The sequence below is a fragment of the Lepus europaeus genome, chromosome 4 (genome assembly GCF_033115175.1).
Source record: "Lepus europaeus isolate LE1 chromosome 4, mLepTim1.pri, whole genome shotgun sequence".
Lineage (NCBI taxonomy): Eukaryota > Metazoa > Chordata > Mammalia > Lagomorpha > Leporidae > Lepus > Lepus europaeus.
This window is the reverse complement of record NC_084830.1, coordinates 201,291-223,324: the sequence shown is the minus strand read 5'-3', so window position 1 is coordinate 223,324 and position 22,034 is coordinate 201,291. Positions and strand designations below refer to the sequence as shown.

General features: G+C 61.0%; 1 protein-coding gene across 2 annotated transcripts in view; it reads right to left on the bottom strand.

Annotated features, from left to right (window-relative positions):
- ARHGAP39 (Rho GTPase activating protein 39) overlaps positions 1 to 14,614 on the bottom strand; it is a 75,865-nt gene extending 61,251 nt beyond the window's left edge. Inside the window, exon 1 of one of the 2 annotated variants that reach the window (XM_062187829.1) lies at positions 14,569 to 14,614. The gene's annotated coding sequence lies outside the window, so the exon portion shown is untranslated. The remainder of the gene's footprint in view (positions 1 to 14,568) is intronic. The other variant, XM_062187828.1, reaches the window with a different exon arrangement.
- Positions 14,615 to 22,034: the final 7,420 nt, after the last annotated feature.

The window sequence follows — 22,034 nt, the reverse complement described above, 5'->3', positions numbered from 1 at the left end:
CCACACTGCCCTCCTCCTGCTGTCCCCCAGCCCACACTGCCCTCCTCCTGCTGATCCCCAGCCCACACTGCCCTCCTCCTGCTGATCCCCAGCCCACACTGCCCTCCTCCTGCTGTCCCCAGCCCACACTGCCCTCCTCCTGCTGATCCCCAGCCCACACTGCCCTCCTCCTGCTGTCCCCAGCCCACACTGCCCTCCTCCTGCTGATCCCCAGCCCACACTGCCCTCCTCCTGCTGATCCCCAGCCCACACTGCCCTCCTCCTGCTGTCCCCCAGCCCACACTGCCCTCCTCCTGCTGTCCCCAGCCCACACTGCCCTCCTCCTGCTGTCCCCCAGCCCACACTGCCCTCCTCCTGCTGTCCCCAGCCCACACTGCCCTCCTCCTGCTGTCCCCCAGTCCACACTGCCCTCCTCCTGCTGTCCCCCAGCCCACACTGCCCTCCTCCTGCTGTCCCCCAGCCCGCACTGCCCTCCTCCTGCTGATCCCCAGCCCACACTGCCCTCCTCCTGCTGTCCCCAGCCCACACTGCCCTCCTCCTGTCCCCCAGTCCACACTGCCCTCCTCCTGCTGATCCCCAGCCCACACTGCTCTCCTCCTGCTGTCCCCCAGCCCACACTGCCCTCCTCCTGCTGTCCCCCAGCCCACACTGCCCTCCTCCTGCTGTCCCCCAGCCCACACTGCTCTCCTCCTGCTGTCCCCCAGCCCACACCGCCCTCCTCCTGCTGATCCCCAGCCCACACTGCCCTCCTCCTGCTGATCCCCAGCCCACACTGCCCTCCTGCTGATCCCCAGCCCACACTGCCCTCCTCCTGCTGTCCCCCAGCCCACACTGCCCTCCTCCTGCTGTCCCCCAGCCCACACTGCCCTCCTCCTGCTGTCCCCCAGCCCGCACTGCCCTCCTCCTGCTGATCCCCAGCCCACACTGCCCTCCTCCTGCTGTCCCCCAGCCCACACTGCCCTCCTCCTGCTGATCCCCAGCCCACACTGCCCTCCTCCTGCTGTCCCCAGCCCACACTGCCCTCCTCCTGCTGTCCCCCAGCCCACACTGCCCTCCTCCTCCTGTCCCCAGCCCACACTGCCCTCCTCCTGCTGTCCCCAGCCCGCACTGCCCTCCTCCTGATGATCCCCAGCCCACACTGTCCTCCTCCTGCTGTCCCCCAGCCCACACTGCCCTCCTGCTGTCCCCAGCCCACACTGCCCTCCTGCTGATCCCCAGCCACATTGCCCTCCTCCTGCTGATCCCCAGCCCACACTGCCCTCCTGCTATCCCCCAGCCCACACTGCCCTCCTCCTGCTGTCCCCAGCCCACACTGCCCTCCTCCTGCTGTCCCCCAGCCCACACTGCCCTCCTCCTGCTGTCCCCAGCCCACACTGCCCTCCTCCTGCTGTCCCCAGCCCACACTGCCCTCCTCCTGCTGTCCCCCAGCCCACACTGCCCTCCTCCTGCTGTCCCCCAGCCCACACTGCCCTCCTCCTGCTGTCCCCAGCCCACACTGCCCTCCTCCTGCTGTCCCCAGCCCACACTGCCCTCCTCCTGCTGTCCCCCAGCCCACACTGCCCTCCTGCTGTCCCCCAGCCCACACTGCCCTCCTCCTGCTGTCCCCAGCCCACACTGCCCTCCTCCTGCTGTCCCCCAGCCCACACTGCCCTCCTCCTGCTGATCCCCAGCCCACACTGCCCTCCTCCTGCTGTCCCCAGCCCACACTGCCCTCCTCCTGCTGTCCCCAGCCCACACTGCCCTCCTCCTGCTGTCCCCAGCCCACACTGCCCTCCTGCTCTCTGCAGCTCTGGACAGTGCCCAGTACCACGGCTCCTTTCCCTGACAGATGGTTCCACCACTGCAGCTCTGCTACATGCCTGGGCTGTCAGAGAGGCCGCCTCCACCAGGCCGGCCCCGGGCAGGGCCTCGGCCTGTCTCCTCCAGCATGCAGAGCAGCTTCTCAGTGAACAGTGGGACTGCTCACAGGCAAATGTCCTGAGACTCCCGGGCTTGACCGCTGGCCATCCACTGCTGTGTGCTCCCTGCTGCCTCGGTTTCCTCATCCAGTGAGTCACCCAGAGCGTCCAGAACGTGGGCACCAGCAGGAGCAGGCCACGTTCGTCTCCCGGCTCCTGCTCCTGACAAGTGCTCCAGGAACTCAGGCGCGCAGCAAACACCAGAGAACACTTCGCTCTCCGGAAACCCACCGACGGACGGACGCTCGTATACGTCTTATTTTCTCCAGAAAGGACTTTGTAATGCGCGCATGAAAATGTTTCAAATGTATAATCTGTATTGCTCTTTAGAACTATCAACCAAATGGGGAAAGGACACACACGCAGTCGAGCCCCGGCCAGAGCGCGCGTCCAGGTCTGCCGGCTGCCTGGACACGCTGGCGGAGGGCGGAGGGCTCTGCACTGTGCCCCCCACTGCCTTCAAATCTGGAACAGCTGTTCAAACATTTAAGAGAAAGTGAAAAAAAATTTAAAATACTCACTAGCAATAAAAAATCTGAAAATAAAATTAACAATTCCATTTATAACATCAAAAAATTTCAGGAATAAGTTTAACAAAAGACTTTACCTCGAGAGCCTATAAGGCAGGGGCCAGTGCTGTGGCACAGGAAGCTAGGCCACCACCCACGATGAAGGCACCCTCCATTACAGCGCCAGTTCAAGCCTTGGAGCTCTGCTTCCAATGCAGCTCCCTACTAATGCTCCTGGGAAGGCAGTGACGATGGCCCAAGGGCCTGGACCCCCGCCACCCAGAGGGAGACCTAGACGGAGCTCTGGGCTCCTGGCTGCAGCCCGGACCAGCCCCGCCCATGAGGTCATTTGGGGAGTGAACCGGCAGATGAAAGATCTCTCTTTTCCTATCACCCCTCTGCCTTTCAAATAAATAAATAAATCTTTAACAAGACTATAAAAATTGATGAAGTAAATTAAAAACAACCTAAATAAATGGTAAGACATCACATGTTCATGAAATAAAAAGCTTTACTGAGAAAGCAGAATGCTCCATATTAACTTACAGACTCAGCAGATCTCTATTAAAATGAGCTTTTTTTCTTTTTTTAACGGAAACTGGGTGATCCAGAAATTCATTTGGAAGTTTGAGACCCAGAGTAGCCGTAGCACTCTCAACAGAGTGGGAGAGCACATGGCCTGACTCGCTGTGAAGCCACAATAGGCAGCCACGGGCGAGAGGCGAGAGAAGCCCTCCAGCTGCTGGGTCAGGCGTTTTGCACGAGGCCAGCGGTCTCTGCTGTCCCATGGACACCTGCAGAGGAAGGGAGTCGAACCCTCCCCAGCACCTTTTTTTTTTTTTTTTTTACAGGCAGAGTGGACAGTGAGAGACAGAGCCGTTGGTTCACCCTCCAATGGCCGCTGCGGTAGGCGCGCTGCAGCTGGCGCACCGCGCTGATCCGATGGCAGGAGCCAGGTGCTTCTCCTGGTCTCCCATGGGGTGCAGGGCCCAAGGACTTGGGCCATCCTCCACTGCACTCCCGGGCCACAGCAGAGAGCTGGCCTGGAAGAGGGGCAACCGGGACAGGATAGGCCCAGCACCATTTACAAAAAGTAGCTGAACAGCCGGCGCCGCAGTAGCTCAATAGGCTAATCCTCTGCCTGCGGCGCCGGCACACGGGGTTCCAGTCCCAGTCGGGGCGCCGGATTCTGTCCCGGTTGCCCCTCTTCCAGGCCAGCTCTCTGCTATGGCCCGGGAGTGCAGTGGAGAATGGCCCAGGTCCTTGGGCCCTGCACCCGCATGGGAGACCGGGAGAAGCACCTGGCTCCTGCTTTCGGATCAGTGCGGTGCGCCGGTGGTAGCGCGCCAGCCGCAGCGGCCATTGGGGGTGAACCAACGGCAAAAGGAAAACCTTTCTCTCTGTCTCTCTCACTGTCCACTCTGCCTGTCAAAAAAAAAAAAAAAAAAAAAAAAAAAAAAAAAAAAAAAGCTCAAAACGGACCACATGCCTAAGGCGACAATATACAAAGATCGACACCACAAAGGGACTTCAGAAAGGAAGTGAAAAATGGAACTAAAAGATGAGCTTATTTTGCTGCAAAATTGTGAAGTCCGTGCATACAAAGGGTCTTCAAACTTTCATGACAACTGTGCATTATGAAAAAACCATGCCTGGGTTTCAAACACGTTCATGTCAGAACAAATTCATCTTTTAATTTCATTTTCCACAAACTTTCCAAAGCACGCCCGTAAAGAAAGACACAAGATCACCAGTCAGTGCAGGGACGAGCATGAGAGGCAGGGCCGGCCGCTCTGGAAGCTTCCTGTCTCTGGGGACAGACAGGCAGGGACCCCACAGGTCTGCAGCCTACAAGCTCAAGCCCTCAGATGCAGACAGGACCCAGCAACAGGGAAACACCTGTGTCCAGCAGTGAAGGGAGTCATGGAAGCGCAAAGACCACCACCACACCACAGGCACCCAACCAGGTACACCTGGTATGAAACTAACCACACATGGGGCCTGGGATGTGGCATAGTGGGTAAAGCTGTTGCCTGTGGTGCCGGCATCCCATATGGGCACCGGTTCGAGACTCGGCTGCACCACTTCCGATCCAGCTCTCTGCTGTGCCCTGGGAGAGCAGAAGATGGCCCAGGTCCTTGGGCCCCTGCACCCACTTGGGGGACCTGGAGGAAGCTCCTTGCTTTGGATCGGAGCTGTGCCATTGAGGCCAACTAGGGAATGAACCAGCGGATGGAAGACCTCTAACTGTAACTTTCAAATACATAAATACATCTTTTAAAAGAAGCCACACAAATGCAGCTCGGGGACTACCAGCCACCGGGAAACTAAATGATCACTAGGTGGCAGCTGTGTTTATCATGGGACAACACTTGTAGCTTGCAGCACAAGCACTATGTCAAGGTAAAATTTCATATTTTGAAATCATTTATTTGAGAGAGACCTCTCCTATCTGTTTACTCCCCAAATGCTTCCAACAGCTGGGCCTGGGCCAGGCCAAAGCCAGGAGCCAGCAACTCCATCTGGGTCCCCCAGGTGGGTGGCAGGGACCCGACCACTCGAGGCATCACTGCCTCCCAGGGTGTGCATCAGCTGGGATGTGGAATCGGGAGAAGATCCAGGGCTCAAACCCAGGCACTCCCAGAGGGGGTGTGCACTTCATTCCTGGAGTCTGCTGTGGCCTGGGAAAGCAGTGGAAAATGGCCCAAGTGCTTGGGCCCTGCACCCACGTGGAGACCTGGAGGAAGCTCCTGGCTCTGGATCGGTGCAGCTCTGGCTGTTGACGCCATGTAGGGACTGAACCAGTGGAAGGAAGACCTTTCTCTCTGTCTCTCCCGCTCACTGTCTGTAACCTCTCAAATACACAAAATCTTAAAAAAAAGAACGTGTGAACACTGCAAACTCAACTAAGTAAAAAGGGAGACAATAAAAGTGGGGGAGGACTCAACAAAACAGACACATGGCCGGCGCCGTGGCTTAACAGGCTAATCTTCCACCTTGCGGCGCTGGCATACCAGATTCTATCCCGGTTGCCCCTCTTCCAGGCCAGCTCTCTGCTGTGGCCTGGGAAGGCAGTGGAGGATGGCCCAAGTGCTTGGGCCCTGCACCTGCATGGGAGACCAAGGCTCCTGGCTTCGGATCAGCGCAATGCGCTGGCCGCAGCGGCCATTGGAGGGTGAACCAATGGCAAAAAGGAAGACCTTTCTCTCTGTCTCTCTCTCTCTCACTATCCACTCTGCCTGTCAAAACAAAACAAAACAAAAAACAGAGACACAGACACGAACCCCACAACCCCGCCCAGGGGGAGAGATGAGCAAAACCAAAGGCCACTTTTGTGACAAGAGGGGGATGCACTTGAGGCAAAACCAGCTCCGGGAGGCAGGCCGCAGGCTGGGCAGCTCCACTCTCCACGCCCCCCACCAGAGCCTGGGCTGAGTCCTGGCTCCATTCTCATTCCAGCTGCTGGCCAGCAGCAGGTGAAGGCCCAGGAACTGGGGACCCTGACCCCGAGGGGAGACCCAGATGCAGTTCCTGGCTCCTGGCTTCAGCCTGACACGGCTGTGGCTATTTGGGGAGTGAACGGAAGCAGACAGATGTCTCTCTTTTCCTTTCAAACAAACAAGAAATACAGAAATTTTGTTGTTGTTTATGGGATGCAGGCATCCAAGCAGTGTCTTTTTTTTCTTTAAGATTTATTTAATTATTTTAAAGGCAGAGTTAGAGAGAGGCAGAGGTGGAAAGAGAGCTCTTCCATGGGCTGGTTCACTCCCCAAATGGCTGCAATGGCTAGGACTGGGCTGATCCAGAGCCAGGACCCAGGAGCTTCTTCTGGGTCTCCCATGAGGGTTCAGAGCCCCAAATACTTGGACTATCTTCAGCTGCTTTCCCAGGCACATTAGCAGGGAGTCAGACTGGAAGTGGAGCAGTCAGGACTTGAACAGGTGGCCATATGGGATGCTGACTGCAGGCGGTGGCTTAACCCGCTATGCCACAGCACCAGCCCCCAAAAAATAAATCTTAAAAAAAAGGCTTGCAGGGCCGGCGCCGCGGCTCACTAGGCTAATCCTCCACCTGTGGTGCCGGCACACTGGGTTCTAGTCCCGGTCAGGGTGCCGGATTCTGTCCCGGTTGCCCCTCTTCCAGGCCAGCTCTCTGCTGTGGCCCGGGAGTGCAGTGGAGGACGGCCCAAGTCCTTGGGCCCTGCATCTGCATGGGAGACCAGGAGAAGCACCTGGCTCCTGCTTTCGGATCAGTGCGGTGCGCTGGCCGCAGCGCACCAGCCAAGGCGGCCATTGGAAAGTGAACCAACGGCAAAAGGAAGACCTTTCTCTCTGTCTCTGTCCACTCTGCCTGTAAAAAAAAAAAAAAAAAAAAAGGCTTGCACACACATAAGCAACTGTTGTTGCTTAAAAACGACCCAGGTGTCTGCATGGAAGAATGGACCAACAAACCAGGGCTTTTATTTTTGATTTTATTTGATAAAATTTTATTTTTCCAAATGTACAATTCACTAGACCTGGTCAGGCAGGGTCACCAGTAGCTACGGCATCTCCACCCTTGCTGTCTCTGGTGTGAGTTAGTTGGGCTCTGTGCTTTGAAACCAGTTTGAGAAATCCTTTACTCAGGAGCTCTGGAAGGCGGCCCTGGCCTGGGCCCCACAGCTCCAGCCGCTCCGGGGCCACAGCCAGAGTCAGGAGCCATGAGTGTCGGCGGCGGCTTGTCAGACAGAACCAGGTTACACAGCTTGTCCCACACTCTGCCCACACATCTTCTGTTGGCCTCCAGAGCTGTGCACGGGGTCTTTATCTTTCTTTCTTTCTTAAGTATTTTTTAAAATTTACTTATTTGAGAGGTAGAGTTACGACAGAGGTCTTCCATCTGCTGGTTCACTCCCTAAACAGTTGCAATGGCTGGAGCTGCGCCGCTTTGACGCCAGGAGCCAGAAGCTTCTTTGGGTCTCCCATGCGGGTGCAGGGGCCCAAGGACTTGGGCCTTCTGCTGCTTTCCCAGGTCACAGCAGAGAGTTGGATCAGACGTGAAGCAGCCAAGACTTGAACCAGTACCCACATGGGATGCAGGTGCCACAGGCAAAGGCTCAGTCCACCTGTGCCACGGTGCCAGCTCTGTCTTGTGATAAATATATATATATATGTAATATGTATATATATATTTTTTAATTTATGTGACAGAGTTACAGAGAAAGGTAGACAGAGAGGGGTCTTCCATCCACTGGGTCACTCCCCAAATGGCTGCAACAGCTGGATCCAAAGCCAGGAGATTCTTCCGGGTCTCCCACACGGGTGCAGGAGCCCAAGGACTTGGGCCACCTTCCACTGCTTTCCCAGGCCACAGCAGAGAGCTGGACTGGAAGTGGAGCAGCCGGGACTGGAATGGGATGCCGGTACTGCAGGCTGGGGCTTTAACCCACTGCTCCACAGTGCCGGCCCCATCCTTGTTTTCCTTGGTGACTTGCTGGCGCCTGTCTTCTTGATGTCCTCGGCGGCAGGGCAAGGTGCAGAGCACAACAGAGACCACCTCAGCCTTGCCAGATGTCGGACAAAAAGAAAACAGGGCATGGAGTCCTGGGGAGCAGTCTCAGCACCTGAGACCGGGTGCCTGTGCCAGTGGCTCGCGACGCCCCCGCCCCGCCCCGCCCATCTCTCTCTACATCCAGCCCACGGAGCCCCAGGGCCACCCCCTGCTCCAAGGGAACTGTGTCCGCACTTCTCATCTCCTGGCCAGGTCACGACACAGAGGCCTGGGCGATGCTTCAGAAGCACAGTGTCTCAGGTCAGCCCTCGGCCCAGCCTGGCTGCCTCCCTGCCCACTCTCCTGTGTCCCTGAAGCTCTGCCCTCCAGCTGCCCCAGGGCTGCCCTGTGAGCTTGTCTCCCCAGGCCCTGGGCTGCTTGCTCCCAGCCTGGTGCCGGTCCTTCAGAGCACACACCAGACTCAGGTCTAAGAGGCAGGGGTCTCACCCTGCACTGCCAGCCCCCAGCACTGGCACTCCCGCAGAGACCATGGAACAGTCGGGAAAGGCAGTTCCAAGGTGCACCCTCCTCCCAGGCTCCCAGGAGGGACTGCGGTGTCGCCACCGGCTCCCAGTGCCAGGCGAGCTCACGGCAGCCTGTGTGCTTCAGAGCCGTGAAATGATGCCCCTGCCGAGTGACTTGCGCCTGTCAGGGCCCAGCTCGTCTGCGGCTGCACTTGAGGCTCTGATGGACACTGCTGGAGCCTCTGCCCCTCCAGTTACCAGGGTGGGCACCAGGCAGCCAGCCTGGAGTCTGCAAACGATTTAGCGCTTAAAGTACACCAGAAGGCATCAATGGGTTCTTCGTGTAAGTTCTGGGGTTTTCTGAAAAGCAAGTGAACAGAAAAAGCTGGAGCCAGGAAGCTGCAAAACACCTTTCTCTTTTGTTTTTCAGAAGTTACCCTACTTATTTGAAAAAGAGAGTAGTGGAGAATCTTCCATCTGCCAGTTCACTGCCCAGGGGGCCAGAAAGCCAGGGCTGGGCCAGATGGAAGCCAAGAGCTTCATCTGGGTCTCTCCCATGGGGGCAGGGACCTAAGCACTTGAGCCATCCTCTGCTGCTTTCCTAGGCCATTAGCAGGGAGCCAGGTCAGAAGTGGAGTGGCCGGGACTTGAACCAACACCTCTACCTGCTAGGCCACAGCGCCGGCCCCACCTCTCTTCTCACCTGTGTCCGGAGTCACAGGTGGGACTTTCAGCTGCGAAACGCCTCTCGCTGGAGAGACAGGCCACGTTCTTCATGTTGCAGGCAGCACACTGCCCTCCCAGCTCCAGGACACACGCTATCTGGGTCCTGCCTCACGCTGCCCCTTCCTCCCGAGGTGCACTCATCTGGGGCCTGGGCAGCAGCCCTCCAGGCCCAACTGCCAGCACCACACCTCCCTGATCCCTAAGAGTCTGCCTAGGACCCCAGGCACACTGCCACCACTGCACCACAGGGCATCAGCACGGCACATCCACTCCGCGGCCACCTCCACAGGTCTGGCCTGTCTCCATCTCCAGGGCGCTTGATGGGCAGGTGGCTGGCCCATGGCGGATGACAGGGGACTGGGAGTGGGATGAGGTGTCTGGGTCCAGCACACACAGAACCAGGCAGAGCCAAACCAATGGAGGCGGGATCTGCCCCCAAGAGCTCCATGCAGGAGCTGTGCCTTTCCTGGACCCGGGCGGCCTGTTCCCGACACATCCTGTGGTTCCTGCACTTCCTGTGACAGCCCCACGCCAGGGCCTCTGGGCCTGCGGCGTTATCCCCACCCAGTTTCTAGGAGCCAGAGGCCACTTTTCAGAAGCAACAGGAATTTTCATAGCAAACGAATCAGAGTCCAACACCACCGGGGTTATCATCTAGCTCTGTCCAAGCTGCCAATGCGCCCTGTCAGCACGCAGCCCAGCACATCGGGGACCTGAGACTGTGGGCTGCCTGACTGCCGAGAAACCCCGGCAGCAGGCCCGGGGACGAGAGACACTGCCCACAGCCCCGCCACAAGGAAAGCCAGTCCCTGTCCCCGCTGAGGCCTCCACTGGGAAGGCGGAAAAGGTGGAAGGAGCACGGCACAGGACAGAGAGGGGCGGACGGAGGCTCCTGTCCGCGCCCGGTGCTGCGGCCGCTCTCCTGTGCACATGGCGCTCCTCGTCTGAGCCCAGCCTGCACGCGGTGGGCTGTGCCGGAGACAGCAGTTTGGCACAGCACCCTGTCCTTTCCCAGTGCCTGGCTCAGGTCCCAGCTCCACTCCCGACTCCAGCTTCCTGCTATGGGAACCCTGGGAGGCAGTGGTGATGGCTCAAGTACCTGGACCCTGCCGCCCTTGTGGGAGACCTGGAGTAAGTTCCTGGCTCCCCTGTGGCCTCTGAGCCCCAGGTCTCTGAGCCCTGGCTGCCATGAGTATTGGGAGTAAACCAGAGGATGTGAGCTCTCTCACTGCCTCTCAAATAAACACATTCTTTAAAAAAATACATAAAATTTTAATAGTTTTAGCATACTCACAGATATGTGCAATATTCATCACAGTGAATTTCAGGGCATTTTCATTCCCATACCTCTTAGCTGTCACCCCCCAGCCCTGGGAAACCACAAATGTGCTTCTCTCCATGCAGGTCCTGTTCTGGACGCTTCATATAACCCAACTGTGCAGTGTGTTCCTGGCTACTCTTACTCACTGTAATATTTTCAAGGTCACTCACATTTTAGCATAAATCAGTAACTTCTTTCGTTTTGTTTTTATTTGAGGCAGTGCGACAGACAGGGTGGGGGAGGGGGGAACGAGCTCCCCAAATCAAATGCCTGCAATGACTGGGGATGGGCCAAAGCTGGAGCCAGGAGCTCAGAATGCAGCCGTGGTCGCCCACAGGGGTGGCAGGAGCGAATCATCTGCGCCCTCGCCGCTGCCTCCCAGCGTCTGCATTGCGGGAAGCTGGACTCAGGAGCTGGAGCGCGAAGGGAAATCCAGGCACTCCCACGTGGGACGAGGGCGTCGAACTGTTAGGCTAAACCCCCGTCTCAGCTTTTTTTTTTTTTTTTTTTTGGAAAGTCAGAGTTACAGACAGAAGGAAAGGCAGAGAGAGAGAGAGGGAGAGAGGGAGGGAGGGAGGGAGGGAGGGAGGGGTCTTCCATCCGCTGGTTCACTCCCCAGGTGGCTACAGTGGCTGGAGCTGTGCTGACCCAAAGCCAGGGGCCAGGAGCAGGTGCAGGGGCCCAAGGACTTGAGCATCTTCCACTGCTTTCCCAGGCCAAGCAGGGAGCTGGTTCAGAAGTGGAGCAGCCGGGACTCAAACCGGCACCCACATGGGATGCTGGCACTCAGGCGGTGGCTTTACCTGCTACGCCACAGCGCTGGCCCCTCAACTTACTTATTTTATTGCCAAACAGTATTCCGTTATGGCCACAGCACGTTCACCACTGATGGACACCTGGTGCTGTCACCCTCAGTCACTGCGCGCTGCGAACACGCGTGGACAGGCCTCTGTGCGGCGTGTTTCCCCGGCCAGTCTTCACCAGGAGAACATACAAAAGGCAGCCGATTCCCGCTGGGAATGCCCTTTCATCCGCCAACCGTGCTGTCTGCAGTACAGACGGGGGATGTGGAGAAACAGACGAAGAAAGCAAGTGCAGTCAGCAGCGAAACCTGACTCGGCAGAGGTGCTGTTCCCAGGCGGCTCCCACAGGCACCCAGGACACGGCTCCTGAGGCCCCCGGCGCAGCAGCCACCCGGGGGGCCGGCCGGACAAACTTCATCCCCCATTTGGGGCCAGACAAGGAAGCCACGGCACAGAATCACCAGGAAGTGTGCCGTACCGAAGGGCCTCACAAACATGGCCGAAAAGGCAAGGTTCAGAAACTTCCAAAGGCGGAGGCCAGGAAGGCACAGCGCAAGCCTGCCTGCCTGGTTACAACGCGGCTCTCCCAGAGGGTACCAGGGAAGCCAGGCTCCCAGGGAGAGGCCTGAGGGGCGGGCCCTGCCCCGCACCCTCTGTTCTGAACCGTGCGGCCACGTTATCAGCTCATAAACATCAAAGCCTTTAAGGAAGCAGAAATAGAAGAGAATGTTCTCCCTTTGAGAACGGAAGAAAAAAAAAAAAAAAACCTGCACTCAAGAAAGCCAGGAGGCTGGCACTGTGGAGTAGCAGGTGGAGCTGCTGCCTGCAGCATCCCATATGGGCGCTGGTTCATGTCCCAGCTGCTCCACTTCTGATCCAGCTCTCTGCTATGGCCTGGGAAGGCAGTAGAAGATGGCCCAAGCCCTTGGGCCCCTGCACCTGTGTGAGGGACCTGGAAAAAGCCCCTGGCTCCAGATCAGCACAGCTCCGGCTGCTGCAGACATCTGAGGAGTGAACCAGTGGATAGAAGACCTCTCTCTCTCTCTGCCTCTCCTCTGTGTGTGTGTATAACTCAGACTTTCAAATAAATAAAAAGAAAGCATGCAAGCCAGGGAGGAGAGGCCCTGGGTAGCTGGAAACAACCAATGTGGAGGAAATCAGTAGATGGGGAGTCCGGCCCGCAGGGTCGATCACCCCCTGTACCGGCAACTCCGCAGGGCTGACCTGCCTCCTCCCTGAGGCCAAGGCCGAGCCAGGGTCGGGGAGCTCAGAGAACCACAGGGGCAAGAGCATGCCTTCTGGGCTCCTTACAGAATGTCCACAACACTAGAGGGACACACGAGACCCACAGCCCACGGCCACAGTCAGTGGACAGGCTGCTGAAGCGAGGCCATCTGCTGTGGGGAAGCCGCCGCCTGCACTGCCAGCACCCCATGTGGGTGCTGGTTCGAGTCCTGGCTGTTCCACTTCTGATCCAGCTCCCTGCTCATGAGCCCGGGCCCCTGCACCCACGTGAGAGACCTGGAAGAAGCTCCTGGCTCTTGGTTTCAGATCGGCTCAGCTCTGGGCGTTGCAGCCATTTGGGGAGTGAACCGGCAGATGGAAGACATCTGTTTCTACCTCTCTGTAACTCTTTCAAATAAATAAAATAAATCTTTAAAAAAAAAAAAAACAGAACGTACTTCAGGAAAACCTGCTTCTGGTAGCACCACGGAGTCAGCAGGCCACGTGTGCTGAGCTGTGACTGAGCTGTTCAAGGACACGCCACGTCTCCACGTGGCAAGCCTTGCACAAGAGGGGGCCAGACCCGAGGAGGTTTCCCGCTCGGTTCTGGAGCAAGTCAAGTCTGTTCGCTTCCCGCAGTGTAGCTGGGCAGGTGCCACAGCCTAATCCGAGTTCTCCCTCCCTGCCGGCCGTGTCCTGAGTGACACAGGACAGCACCGCGAAGCCCGCGGCCTGGGCGGCTCACTGCACACGGGGCAATGTCGAGGAACTGCTCCAAGCTTCATTTCTCCGTTCACAGCTCCCTGACCCAGGACGCCGGTCCCTCAGGCCCCGGGAGCGCTCCCCAGAACAGGTCACACACGCCGCACTCTTCAGTTCCGTCCAGATCTGTCCCTCCCACAGGTCTGAGTGCAGAGCCGCAAGGTTCGGGTTCGCTCGGCACCGGGATGGAGCCAGCGAGCCCCCCCCCCCCCCCCCCCCCGCACCCTGGCCGGCCGGCCGGCCTTGGCGGCAGTAGCCATTCCTAACTTTCTAAAGCACAACCCTCTACAGGTCGCGAGTCCCGCAACACCTCTGGGACCGACATCACGAGGGTTCCCATTTCGCGGATGAGGAACCAAAGGCAGGGACCTCGCCCAGGACCGCAAAGCCAGCGAACAGGAGTCACGCCTCGGCGGCAGGCGTCCCCCGCCCGGCGTAGGCGCTGGGCACCTGCTGCCACACCGCCGCCCGGCCGCACACCTTGCGCTCGCGGGAACCACCTGCTGTTTACCGGCGGCGCCCGGGACGCGGCGTTCAGCCCCCGCCCCCGCTTCCAAAAGACAAATGTCGGCATTGTCTGCGCCGGGGGAGGAACGCGAAGCCTGCAACTGTGGGTTCTCTGCAGAGGTCACCGGAGGCTCGGCGGGGCCCGCACGCCGCCCAGGGGGAGGGGCCTCCCGCATTTCTGCCGCCGAAGGCTGCGCAGCGCGCACCGCAGCTGCTGCGGGAGCCGCGCGAACACACCCACAGCTGCCGCGCCCCGCGCCGGCTGCGCGCGCCACAGCAAAGGCGCCCCGGGCCTCCGACGCACGTGCCTCGCCGCGGCCGCTGCGGACCCCTCCGGGGCGCCCGGCGCCAGGGCCCCCAGCCCGCGCCTGCCGCAGGGCCCACGGCGGGCAGCCGGGCCCAGAGACGCCCCTCGGAGCCCCGCCCGGGTGGGCAGTGCGCGCCCGGCGCCCGCTCGGCCCGCCCCGCCCCGGTCGCCCTTCAGGTCGCCCGCGCCGGCCCCACCCGCTGCCCCCGCGACCGGACCGCGCCCCCGGCCGCCTCAGGAGGGGACACCGAGCGCTCACACGCACCCCAGTCCGGCCCCTCGGCCCGCGCCCTGCCCCCTACGGCTTCGGCCCCCGCCCCGCCCCGCACCCTCGGCCTCGGCGGGCCCGGGTTCTCTCGCGCCCGGGCCGGGGGCCCTCGCTGAGGCCGGGCCGGGGCCGCAGCGCCGGCCTCTCCGCCATCTTCCTGGCCCGCGCCGCCCACCGCCCGCGCACTCACCGGCCGGCTGCGCGCGGGCTGCGCCGCCACAGCCTTTCATTCCGGCCCGCGCACCGCGCCCCTCGCGTGAACTGCCCGCGCGGTCCTCGGCCGCCGCCGCCGCCGCCAACAGCTCGCGCCGCCCGTGTCCGCCGCCGCCGCCGCCGCCGGCCCAGTGCGCGGCGACCGCGCGTCCTCCCGTCACCAAGCGCAACCCCCCGCCTCCGGCTCCGCCCCCGCGCTGGCGCCGGCCCGCCGCCAGGGGGCGCCGCGCGGGGCTCAGTGCGCCGGCGCCGCGCACGGCATGCTGGGACCGGGAGTCCCGCTCGGGGCGCGCGCGGCACGCCGGGAACGCCCCGAGGTTTCGGCGCGCGACGGTCTACACTGGCCGCGTCGTGGGGGGTTGTGTGTGGCTTTGCCGACTTGAGTCACGGGGCTGACCGAGCCCGCACCTCCGCTCGGCGTCCCTGCCTTCCCGGCTGTCCGGGCCGCCGGTGTCCTCAGCCACAGCCGCGCCGGCTCGGGCGCCCCGCGGCCCCTGAGGAAATGCAGCCCGGGCGCCCGGCCCTGCCCGCTGACCGGGCTCAGTCCGGGCAGGCGTGACTGCCCCAGCTTTGAAGGTTTACTTAGGTGCAGGCAGAGGGACGGGGCCGAGGCAGGACAGGGGTGGATCTTGCATCCGCTGGGTCACTCCCCGGATGGCCACACGGCCCAGCCGGAGCCAGGGCCCCCGCCCCGGGCGCTTAACCCGCACGACTTCCCCGAGGAGACCGGAACTGATCGCCAGGGCCCCACGTCACGCACATGCAGACGGACCGAGGACGTAGAGCAGCAGGCTGGCGGGAGTAATGTGGATAGGGGCGCGTTGGAAAAGGGGAAGGGCCTCCATCGAGAAGGGGCCCAGGCTCGGCTGACCTGCTGCCTGGACACCCTGCCAAGCCGCGGGCCACCAGCCGCACCCTCGAGCAGGGACCCCTTTCCTTCCCTGACCGTGAGCGAAGACCCAGCCACTAGGCCCGGGCACCAGCCTCGGGCCGGGCCGGGCTCGCCCAACCGGCGTTCGTGGCCCTGGCTTTAGGGTCCTGGGCAGGACACTCCCGCCGCCGACCACTGGCGCCAGAGCAGCGCAGGGACGGAGGCCAAGCACCCCTAAAGGGGGTCCCGCTGCGCCAAGCCGCCCGCTCCCCACCCAACCTCCGCTCGGGCCGCGCCCTCCCGCGGGGCCCCGCCCATCGGCCCTGCCCCGCCCACCCGAGCGGCCCCCGCCGGCGTAGAGCCACGCCCAGGCCCCACCCAAAGCAGCCCGGACGGCCTACAGCCACGCCCCTCTGCTCTGCCCCGCCCAATGTCGATCGGCCCCTGCCGGCATGTAGCCACGCCCACCAAAAGCCACGCCCTCGGCTCCTCCCACTCGACCTGCCCTGTTCAGCCGAGAGCCACGCCTCCGCCGGTCACCGCCTCAGGGCGCGGATGTCGCCTGAGCGGCTCCCGCCGCGCGCTCCGCCGCCCTGCAGGGCCCAGGGCCGCGTCCCCGCAGGCCTGGCTGTGGGCGTCGGGAACACGCACGGTGCAGCCCTTCGTAGCCGTCGCAGGTGTGCGTTCAGGACGCGGTGCTCGCCGCCGTCCGCCGCTGCGGGGAGCGAGCCGAGCCTTTGCGGCTGCGGGACGTCGCGGGCGCGCCACGCCGAGCTCGGGCGTCGGCGGGGTCCCCCAGGCGAACGTCCTCGCCCTTCCGTGGCCTCGTTGGGCAGGGGTCTGCTGAGTGTGCGAGCTGCTCGCGTGGGGACGCGGGGCTCCGGGGCGGGGAGCACCTGTTTAGGTGTTCGCCGACAGCCGCCGCTCGCGCTCTGCCCAGCCCGCAGGGCTGAGCGTCCGAAACGTGCGGCCCGCCTTGCGCCCGTCCTCTGACGTCACTGCCCTCCCCGTCGTCATTCCCGCACTCCGTTGCTTTTCCACGGCAGTGCCCCGCGCAGCCATGCCCGGTGTCCCCGAGCGCTCTTCTTTTAAGGCTGGTTTATTTCATCAGCAGAGTTACAGAGGGGAGAGGAGAGAGAGCGTCCGTCCACCGGGCAGCTCCCCCGATGGCCATGCCCCGGGAGCCCAGAGCTGCGCCCGACGCCAGCGCGGGTGCGGGGCCGGACGCGGGGCCTTTAGCGAGAGCGGGCCTGGAAGTGGAGTGGCCGGGACTCGACCCCGAGCCAAGTGCTCCCCCAGAGCTCTTCTGCGCTCCGCGTCCACTCCATGTCCACCTGAGCCTGGACGGTCGCGGAGAGCCTGGGCTGGCGTTCTTGGGTCACAGGTGGGTGTGTGACGGAGGAGGCTGCGGGGCGTGGCGACCCCGCTCACAGGTGGGTGCGTGACGGAGGAGGCTGCGGGGCGTGGTGCCCTCGCCTGGCTGCCCGCAGAGGAGGCTTTGCTGTCCACGCGCTCCCCGGTTGCTGTCCCTGGACCTGAGCGGCTGTTCCGTGGCCGTGGGGACGCGTTGTCACCCATCAGCGACAAGGCGCGGGCTTGGAGAATGGGTGGCGCTGCGCCTGCCTTCCGCCCGGTGTTCGTCGCCGCGGCATGTTTGCAACCCCCGTTTTCTGCCCTGGTGCAATACACAGGACCATGAGTTTGCCATCCTAGTCATTTCCTGTGTCCGTTGCTAACGTGGCGCCTTCCCTCTCCAGGCCGTCCTGCAGCGCCCCGCCCCGCTGTGCTGGGGTGGCCTGACCCCGTCATGGGGTGACCCCGCAGGTGCTGCCGGACGGGAGGGGCGGTCTTCCCCGGGCCGGCCTGTCAGTCCGCGGTACCATCAGGGCACCTCAGGGCAGATGGGGGCGACGCTACCCGAGGGACCCTGGGGGTCTGGGGACCCCCGCGGCCGTGACAACAGGGTTCAGGTGCTACAGTGAGCTGCCCAACGCCTGCAGAAACACGGGACAGCCCCCCACTCACTGAGCCCGACGGGGCAGCTGAGAACCGGAGGCACGCGCTAACGGTGAGGCCCACTCACGTCGTGCTCAGTGCCCGTGTGCGGAGTCGGCCGCTGTGTGCCCAGACGGTGCTCCTGCCCAGGACAGTCACCCGGGCTGCAGTCCCAGGGACAACGCCAGATGGCACCTGCGGTCCAGGGACCCGCAGATTGGAAGAAGTTGCAGGCATGCTTTGTGCAGCGAGCGGTCAGGGGTGCCTGCTGCTTCTATCCAGAGCTGTGGGCGGATGCCACGCGGGAGGGATCCTCATTGCCTGTTCTTTGATGGGGAGAGACAGGCAGAGCTCATGGCTGCTGCTTCCCTCCCCAGAGGTTCACGACAGGCTGGGGCGAAAGCCACAGTCAAGGGGCCAGTGCTGCGGTGCACCGGGCAAAGCTGCCTGCGATGCCAGCATCATATCCATATCGCCATTGGGTTGAGTCCCGGCTGCTCCACTTCCAGTCCAGCTCTTTGCTAATGCACCTGGGAAAGCAGCAGAAAATGGCCCAAGTACCTGGGCCCCTGCACCCACGTGGGAGACCTGGAGGAAGCTCCTGGCTCCCAGCTTCAGATCGGCCCAGCTCAGGCCATAGTGGGCATTTGGAGAGTGACCTAGCAGATGGAAGACCTCTCTCTTGCCACCCACTGTCCTATTACTCTGCCTTTCAAATAAATGAAATAAATCTTAAAAAAAAATAAAGGCCACTGTCTGCAACATGCATCACAAATTCAAAGATACTAAAATGTGAAAAAAAATACGTGCATATAAGGGTTGACCAAATATGGCCGAGTCAGGTGAGGCTAGGACGCGCTGTAGAGTCAGCCCTCACGAGGGTCCGCATCATGAAAGTTTGTTCTTGGGGCTGGCGCTGTGGCACGGCAGGACACTAGTTTGAATCCTGCCTGCTCCACTTCCTATCCAGCTCCCTGCTTATGGCCTGGGAAAGCAGCAGAGGACGGCCCAAGTGCTTGGGCCCCTGCACCCGTGTGCAAGACCCCAGGTTCCTGGCTTCGGCCTGGCCTAGCCCTATTGTGGCCATCTGGGGAGTGGACCAGCATTGGATAATCTCTCTCTCTCTCTCTCTCTCTCTCTCTCTCTCTCTCTCTCTCTCTCCATCTGCCTTTCAAATAAATAGGTAAATCTTTAAATTAAAAAAACAACAACTCTTTATTCTTGCAAACTCTGATGTAGGCTGGGGAGGGCTTCTCAGTGGCTTTCTGCCTAGTGGAGACTCAGGGACCCAGGCTGCTCCGACCAGACGGCCACCACGCATGAGGAGTTCAGGGGGTTGCTGTGGGTGTCCCTAGAGACTGGAAGTGCCACCAGGGCAGCCCCATCGTTAGGACCTGGTGAGACTGGAGAGGCAGAGAGAGGACTGATCATGTGATAAGCCAAGAGCCGTCCCCTGTGACGTCACCTTCCACGGGTGAGTCCCAGTGACCCGGACACCTCCCAGTGGGCCCACCTGTAAGACACCAGAAACCCAGCCGTTGTCCACTCGTTAATCCGTTGACCACTGACATGAGACTTAGTGGCTTAAATCTCTGCTTGATTCTGGGGAGCCAGGTCCTGTTCGAGCTGTAGCAGAGGTGGCCCAGGGCGCCTGAGGCCAGGCTGGAGAACTCGAGGCGAGCTGGGACAGCTGATGACCTAAGTGACATCAGCCCTGGTGATGCTGTGCTTTGAGGTGATGAGCTGGGCCTCACACACGGGCACGTGGAGCTTAGCAGTTTCCCAGGTTAGGACCCAGGCAGTCTGGCCACAGCCTGCTGTTTCAGGACCAGGTGTCTGCTGGAGCCCAGAGCCCTTTCCACAAGGGCAGGCCCCAGACTTCTGTTGCTTCCTGTTCCTAAATTTGGGCTGATTTCTTGGTGTCTTTTTTGTTTGTTTTTTTGGGAAGCAGAGGGAGAGGAAGACAAAGAAATCTTCCAGCTGCTGGTTCACTCCCCAAATGCCCACAACAGCCAGGGCTGGGTCAGGCCAAAGCCAGGAGCCTGGAGCTCCATCGAGGTCTCGCACATGGGTAGCAGGGGCCCAAGTACTTTAGCCGTCAACCTGCCACCTCCTAGGCATATTAGCCAGAGGGTAGACGGAAGCCAAGGAGCCGAGACTTGAACCAAGCATTTCAATATGGATGCAGGGGTCCCGAGCACGGGCTTGGGAACTGACCTCAACAGATCTGGCCATACTGGATTTGCCCATGTACGCCAGTTGCTCCTGTCCTCTGTGCTTGTCTGTTTTCTCCTCTGACACTGTGGGTTTCAGACGTGTACCTGTGCCTGTCACCACGGTGGGCAGGGGTGCCTCTGCCCTGTCACCTTGTGCCCAACGAGGGGTGCCTCCTTCAGGGCTAGAAGCCGTCTTTCTACGCTGCCTTGGAGGACACCCAGCCTGTGTGGGCCTCCTTTGTCTAGGAAGGAGAGCACTGTGGACAGACAGGATGACCCTCGTCTTCCAGGGCGGGACTCGCTCTGGAAATGCAGGGGACATCAGCAAGTGGACGTGAAGACAGCAACGGGGGCTCGTCTCCTTCTGCACCTCAGTGCATCCACAAGGACCAGTTCCCCTCTGCCCTCGACTTTCACGGGTCCCTGACAGTAACACCTGAACACCTCCACCCCTAGAGATACCCCAGTGTGACCGCACTGAACAGATCTTTCTTTTCCTTTCCATGTTCTGGTGAACAGAAGCTAGCTGCTGAGCTCGCAAGTCAACAAGTGCTCAATTCCACGCACACACAAAGCCTGCTGTGAACTCCAAGCCAGCCTTGGGAGAGCCAGCTGCAGCCGCAAAGGAACCCGGCCCTCCCCGGTCAGCATGACCGGAGGACTGAGTGGAGGCCGCAGCAGGTGTGAGCTCCAGGCTAAGTGGGCTTCGTCCACTAACGGCTCAGTTGTGCAGAACAGCTTGCCGCGGCCTCTCGTGATGATGTCATCATCCAGTTGCTCCAAGAAGTGCTGACGTCAGAGGTGTCCTGTGGTCGGACCACAGCTGGCTTCAGCAGCTGACCGTCCACTCAGACTTGCCATTAGTCCCGTGCTCGGCAGCCTGGCCTCCCATCTGCACCTTCAGAGCCCCAGGCCACACTCCTGAGTGGGATGGCAGTGCCACCTTCCTCCCCCACCGGAGGATTAAACTTCCTGCTTCCTTCGTTCTCAAACCTTGTCCTGGTTATTTGGATGTGGCACTGTTGACAAGGATGAACTTCCAGTAGCACCAGGTCACAGTCGGACCTTCGAAAGACTGCCAGGTCCAGGAAGGAGGGAAGAACGGGGGTGGGGGTACTGTCCCCCTCCCTCCATCACTCCCGCCCCAGCCAGGGACATGCAACTCCAAGGGCTTGGTCTTGCCCACATCCTAGAGCCACCCTGTGGATCTAGCTGGAGTCCCGCCGAGCACTGCCGGCCAGGTGGTGAGTCTGGCTGACTGGCAGCCCCTGGCACAGGGCTTCCCCATGGACATAGGCTGCTGGGGTAGCCAAGAGAGCATCGCCAGCCCTGTGAAGTCCACAGAGCAGCATGTAGGAAGGTGGGTTAGGGTCATGGGAGGCATGGTCTAAGGGGAAAGGTGGGGCTTATGTGGGTGTGGTGTGGTCACTGGGTGTGGTCTGAGGGGTGGGGCCCATGGGTGGGGGCGTGGTCACTGGGTGTAAGGGGAGGGGTGGAGGCATGGTCACGGGGCATGGCTACAGGGCATTGTCTAGCTAGGGTGTAGGTTTCCCAGGACAATGGGCAGTAAGCCTGCAGGGAGGTGCCAGTTCCTGGTCACTGGACACATTCTCGGCCCTGCCTGCCTCCTCACACATCCAGGAGCTCTTGGGACGGCCCCAGCACTAAGTGAACAGCAAGAGCTGGGGGTGCTGGGGAGCCTCTGCCTCTCGCCTCACATCCAGTGCCGTGGGCCATGCCTGCCCTCCATCACACTGCGCGGGGAGCAGGGGCCGGCTCTGGCTGGGCAGAGCGCCCCCCTGCATCAGTGGCTCCACATGTGCCATGGAGAGGTGACCCCAGCAGGCACCTGCAAGCTGAGGATGTGGCTGTCCCCACGGGTCCCCTGACGGCAGGTTCTGGCCTCTCCCCACCGTCTCCCGCCTCCACTTTGCTCTCTGCAGGAAGCCAGGGTAACCTTTTCTGTTTTCAACCACTTTTAATGAGAAATTTTTAAAGAGAGATTTTTAAACCCACAGAAAAGCTAGACTCCTGCAGTGAAAACCGCGAGCTCTGTCACACCTGAGAGAACGAGTGGCTCTCCAGCCTCGGGCCCTCGACCTGAGCCCTCACAGCTCACCTTTCCCCATGTCTCACGTGGCCTCAGGATTCTAGAAACATAGCTGTAAAAGACATTTTAGGGGCAGCTGTCCCTCTGCTGTGCCTGGGCGGGGGGGGGGGGGGGGCTCTGAGGCGGCAGTGGTGATCAGAACTGAAGGATGGGGGCCGGCGCTGTGGCGTAGCGGGTAAAGCCATGTGGGCGCCGGTGTGAGTCCCGGCTGCTCCGCTGCCGATCTGGCTCTCTGCTGTGACCTGGGAAAG